Below are 6,042 nucleotides of genomic sequence, written 5' to 3' on the forward strand. Positions count from 1 at the left end.
GGAGGAGGAGGAGGAGGAGGAGGAGGAGAAGGAGAAGAAGAAGAAGCAGCAGCAGCAGCATAAAGGCTGACCATGAGCACATGGAGAGAGAGGGAGAGGGAGGATGGGAATGGTGAGAGGGCAGGAGCAGGAAGGGAAGAGCAAGAGAGAAGCAAGAGATCAAGAGAGCAAGAGAAGGAGGAGGGAGCAGCAGCCCTTTCACAGTGAGTCAGGCATACCTGACTGTTGCCAGGTAACTGTGGGGCGGAGCTTAGACAGAATGCTAACAACTAGTCTCTAATTGTGTATGCTAAAGATGGTTGGAGACTGGATGATAACAGGCTGTGCCATTAACCTTTACTGATCATCTATTATACTGTAGTTGCTAGGAGTCCAGATGAAAGGGCTTCAAATACAATAAACAAGAAAAAAAAAGATCCCTGTTTGACAGGACCTCACAAGCCAGGGAAGCAGTGGCAAACCATATCCTCTCATGATAAAGTGCAGAGTGAAATAATCAATGAGGAGGTAAAAACAGGGCTGGGGGCTAGACACATGGCTCCATGGTCAGGAGCACTTGTTGCTCTTGCAGAGGACCCAGGTTCAGTTCCCTGCCGCCATATCAGATGGCTTACAACCTCCAGTAACTCTGGCTTAAGGGGGGGGAGGGTATGACTTTTTTCTTCTGGCATCCAGGTGATATCTATGACAGGCATTCACATACAAATATAGGAAACAGTGACATCATCATCATCATCATCATCAACAACAACAACAAAATCTTTAAAACAAGCAAACAATTGAACAAACTTCTCAAAAACCAAAGTAACAGGATCAACACAATTGCCTGAGTACCGAGGAAGAGAGGGGTGTCCGGATTCACAGAGGTCTTTGAAAGGGTGGGTGAGTCTGAGGTAGGACAGGAGCTGGGGGTAAGGGCACGGGCATCCCAGGTCTGGAGAACACCAGGCACCGAGGCACGAGGTTGGGCAAGAACACTGCACACTTAGGACTGTGGGAAATGGTTTGAACACCCGAAGGAAATCCAGGCAAGTTTAAGCATTGGATTAGACCAAGGACAGGGAAGAGTGCTCCAGGCCCACAGCCTTAAGAAAATGCAGAAAGAACTAAGGGAACATTCCCTACATATTTCCATTTTCCCCCATTCTCATCTCTGTGTTTCCTTCCAATGAGTGCCAGAGTGGAGGTCTCCCTCTTCCCCCCAGCAAAGCTTCTAACTAGCCCACATTCTTGAGAGGTGACCCCCAGACAAGGAATCTCTTGCAGACACAGTCAAGAGGAATCTTAAATGCTCAGCAGGGTGAATTCAACTTCCCCCACTGTAAGTTCTAACTAATATACTTTTTAAGTTTTTTTTTTGTTTTTTTTTTTTTTGTTTGTTTGTTTTTTGGTGAACTAAAATGAAAAGAACAACTTCTGGCCGTCATAGAGAAACTGCATAGCCACATAGAGAAACTATCCACTATCCATATAGAGAAACAAACACTGTCCTGAATAGTTAACCCCCACAGTGCAAAGACTAGCTTCCTTTAGTCATTCACATGGTTGTGGACCACATTTATTGACTTAACAGCTATCAGAAACAATAATGCTTACTTAATAACAGTTCAGGTATGTTCATATGACTCAGTAAACAGCTGCTTATCTAGTGCCACCCAGGGCTGCAGCTGAGGATAACACAGGCTTGTGTGCCTGGCGCTCACTTTTGTTGCCATTGTGAGAAGGAAACACATACTACCAGAGCCACAAGATTTTACAATGAGAAGGGACTCAAATTATACCTGTGGATTTTTCTTTGTTTTCAAAAGCTACCCTGTGCTTTATAAAAGCCAACAAGAGTGCCCTGTCTTGACAGTCTAACTATTGTCCTGAAAGATTTTTACTCACTCTCTTTTTGCACTGTCAGGTCTAAAAGAAACTCAGGATGAATTCTCCACTTGAAACGTGGACATCATCAGATAGCACATAGACAATAAAGCCACCCACCGGTGTGTGGCTTATACCAACGCTGGCATAAACATATGGGGACATTTCCTAGGGGCTGATTATAAAGGATAGCAATTTGAATGTCATTAACACACATTCATTGTTCCAGCGCAGAAAGTCCAGCCTGTTTACCACTGTAAAAGCTTTGTATGGTAAATGGAAAAGAAAAAGATGACAGCATATATCTCAGGAGACATGCCCGAACAGCATTCCCATGAATCCCTCCGCCATGGGAAAAACAACTCCCAACAGGCCACCCTCCGTCTTCACAGGGTGTAAATTAGGTTTCGCTGACAGCAGGCTTGGGATACCTTTCTGCATCCAAGACCTTTCACCATGCCAAAGTCAACAGGGGTGCTTTCAGACAATACGGAGTCCTGGAGCTGCCCTTGAAACCCTCTCTGTCCCAGCCCACAGGAGTGACAACAGGGAAACCTTTTAAATTCCTGGGACAGTTTTCAATGGGCATAAAGAAGTTCTTTGTCGCTCCAAGTGAGTCCCAAAGTGCTTTCCTAGGTCAGGTAGATGTTGGTTTGCATTCATGAAACAGTGTGTGTTCATGAAACAGTGAACTCTTGCTCTGTGAGAATCTCCAAGAGCACTGTTAAGTATACAGTTAAATGGAGCAGGAGAGGGGGGGCATTGCTTTTCTCATTACTAGAAAATTTGTAGTTAGGTGGTTTATGGCTGGTTGGGTATGTCTTGTAAATGGCAAATACACAGGGTATACATTGGCCGTGGCTTCCGCCTGTGTCTATGGATTAGCTTGGCTACTGTGAATACAGTAGTAAGCAAAGACCATGCCAGTTTCGGGGAAATACCTATCTTCCTGCCCCTGACCTCTGTCCGCTGAGTCTTCACTGGCTCAAAAGAACCACTGCCAAGGCTGGGGTTGCTTTTGTCTGGCAGGGCATGAACAACTGGTTTACCTAGGACCTTAGAAAGCCTGTGCCAACACCACTGGGTGTGACAAAGAAGAACAGTGCCAACCCCTTTTATAACTGTCCTTGGACAGCCCGCTTTAGCTGGGGGAACTTAGGGGCAAGCCTCTCACTATCTCTTTAATAATTATTGTAAACTTCCATCTGTATGACTTTAAAAATATTTACAACTTACCAAAGAATTATAAAGCGAACACTCAGGCGATAACCATTGCCCCGTGTCCTGTGAGGGCCTGCCCTGCAGGTCTTGGGATAACCCCAATCCTGACCAGGAGAGATAGCATCTACTGGGGTTTCGGCGTCATCACCTTTCTGATATATATCTCTGAGGAAAATCCATTGGCTCCTCTCTTACTTCTTTTAAACTTTATGTAAACAGAAGCCTTTGTGTCTATCATTGTGTGTTCTTCTGTTCTATAGTATGCTCGGAAGGTCTGTGTTCTTCTGCCTAGCTTAGTTCATTTATTTTATTTGTTGGCGATCACAGACTTGAGCAAGTCTCTTACAATGTCATCGCTCGGTCTATGGCTGACCAGCTCCTGCCTTGTTTGCAGTTGAACAGGACTGCTTATTCCCCCCATCTATGTCTCTGGTTGCACATGTATCTTTTGAGGGGGGATGCTGATGAATCAAATTTCTAGGTCACAGGGTTCATTGAACATCCCAGTTTATCAAATGATGTCGAAATGCTTCCCAGGATGGTCTTGACCAATTTATACTCCCACAAGCAGTGTACGAAATATCCTGTTCTCCACATCCTTGCCAGACCTTCATGTAGTCAGACGGCAGTTTTTGCCAATCAGGTGGGTGTGCAATGGTATCTCTACCGGCTTAATGCATATTTTCTTTATTACGAATAAGGCTGAGCATCTTTTCATGTTTATTGGCAATTTGAATTTCCTCTTTGGTGAAGCGGCAGCCCCAGTCTCTCTCCCTTTTTTTGTAACTGACTCTTTCTTATTGATAGGTGGGTGCTTTTTGATTTTTGTTTTTGTTTTTCCTGGTGGCCATCTCTGTATTCTGGACAGTGTTGATGACGTGGGCAGCAGATATTTTCTGTTCTACTCTCCTTACAGCACCTCATGATAATTAGAAGTTCTTTACTGACTGTATTTGTATTACCAAATATTTTATATCTTCTTTAATCCACCTGGAATAGGTTTGTATACAGGTCAAGGAAGAAATCCACTTTTGAAACAGAAGTCCTGTTCACTTTAACAGCAAGCTATCTAAAACTGGGACAATACAGAGGTGATTGTCATGGCCCCTGTGTTAAGAATGACACACAGAATAGAAGCAAATTACCAAGTACTTTTTTTTAAAAAGAAGGATTTTTTTTTAAAAAGCAAATGGTTTATATTTTCCTCTCTGTTGCAGATATGAAGTCTGCTTCTAATGAGAGGCAAATAGATTCCATGGGTTTTGTTTAGAGTCTACAAAATATTTTTTCTGTTAATTCCCTGAAGAGGTAAGAATATATGTGTGTCATCAGCTTTATCTAGGAAATACCCCAGCGGTATCCTGTGCAAGGGCAGAATATACACTTGGACACATTACACAAACTGTCATAAATTCATGGACTGTTTTTGGAAAGCAACACAGGAAACAGTTATAGTGGCTACCTGTAGGGAATATATTTAAACATTCTGCCTCGGGGAAACTAATACAATGTTTAAGGTAAGTTGCAATAGTCTTTATTGGATAAGAGGAGTCAGACATCCAAAATTTACTGCACATGTTCTCCCAAGAAGCCATCCATCAAACAGATGTTCTGATTTCAATTATTTAACATGTGCTTCTTCTTTCTACAATCACAAGATACTCATTGCTTAAGGAGTACAAAGAGTATCATAAAACATTGAGTTACAGGATACACAGTCCTTATGTAAGCTACAGGACTGAAATGCCTAACACTACTGCCAACTCCATGATTCCAATAAAAGCTACGGTGGCCATCTTGGAGGCCTGCTCTTTTCTGAAGGGAAACGGAGGGATAGGGGAGGTGGGGAGGAACTGGGAGAGCTGGAGGGAGAAGGGAAGACTGTGGTTGGGATGTCTTGAATGAGAGAAGAAAATTTCTATTTTCAATGAAAAGAAAGAAAGAAGGAAGGAAAGAGAGACAGAGACAGACAGAGACAGGCAAAGAGAGAGAGAGAGAGAGAGAGAGAGAGAGAGAGAGAGAGAGAGCTGTTTTTCTGGTGGTACATACTTTTAATCCCATTACTCAGGAGGCAGAGGCAGAAGGAACTCTGAGTTCAAGGCCAACTTCATCTATATAGGGAATTCCAGGCCAACCAGGGCTACATAGTGAGACCCTGTCTCAAAAAGAAACAAACAGAAACATTTCAGTTTAAGAGGTATGGGTATCTTTCCAATGGACAGTGTCCGAAGATGAAAAGGACAGATGTTTTCTTCCTGTTGCCTCTCATCCTTTAACACATAAATTGGTTTATTTAACGTTTAATGAATCATAGAAAACAGCAAGTTACTTTAGTATACTTAGGACAAAAAGTCATATGTATAGACATACATATTAAATATAAGTACACACTATAAATATATTTATAATATTATATAACATATTGATTATATTTATATAATTTTATATTATTCAAATGATATTATATATAATAATACCTCCACATAAATATACAATATAAATATATTTATAAATATATATAAGTATATAAATAAAAAGTTAAAATTGGTGGCCTGAGTTGATAAGACAGGTAAGAGCACTTGCTTTAAAACATCAGTGCCAGAGCCTTTATGCTTAGAAATCCACGTAAAATCTAAACATGGCTACAGATGCTACAACTCCCTGTGGGCAGGAAACCATTGATCCCTGGAGTTCGCTGGCTAACCAGCCTAGCTTACGTGGTGAGCTTCTGGTTTAGTGAGAGATCCTTTCTCAAGGCAACAAGGCAGAGAGAGATATGAGGGAAACTCCTGGCTTCCAAATGTGTGCACATGAGTATGTGCGCACATACACTCAAGTGAATGTAGCCTGCCCACACCACATCTCTCTCTCTCTCTCTCTCTCTCTCTCTCTCTCTCTCTCTCTCTCTCACACACACACACACACACACACACACACACACACACACACACACAC

General features: G+C 42.3%; 1 protein-coding gene and 1 non-coding gene across 3 annotated transcripts in view; one reads left to right on the forward strand and one right to left on the reverse strand.

The window, feature by feature from the left end:
• Window positions 1–6,042, reverse strand: part of Palld (palladin, cytoskeletal associated protein) — a 383,084-nt gene that overhangs the window by 103,229 nt on the left and 273,813 nt on the right. The gene's annotated exons all lie outside the window — the stretch shown is intronic.
• Window positions 4,133–4,241, forward strand: LOC115062665. Its single transcript, XR_003842600.1, has one exon. It is a non-coding gene; the product is annotated as a U6 spliceosomal RNA (small nuclear RNA).

Source organism: Mus pahari, chromosome 19, assembly GCF_900095145.1.
Source record: "Mus pahari chromosome 19, PAHARI_EIJ_v1.1, whole genome shotgun sequence".
Taxonomy (NCBI): Eukaryota; Metazoa; Chordata; class Mammalia; order Rodentia; family Muridae; genus Mus; species Mus pahari.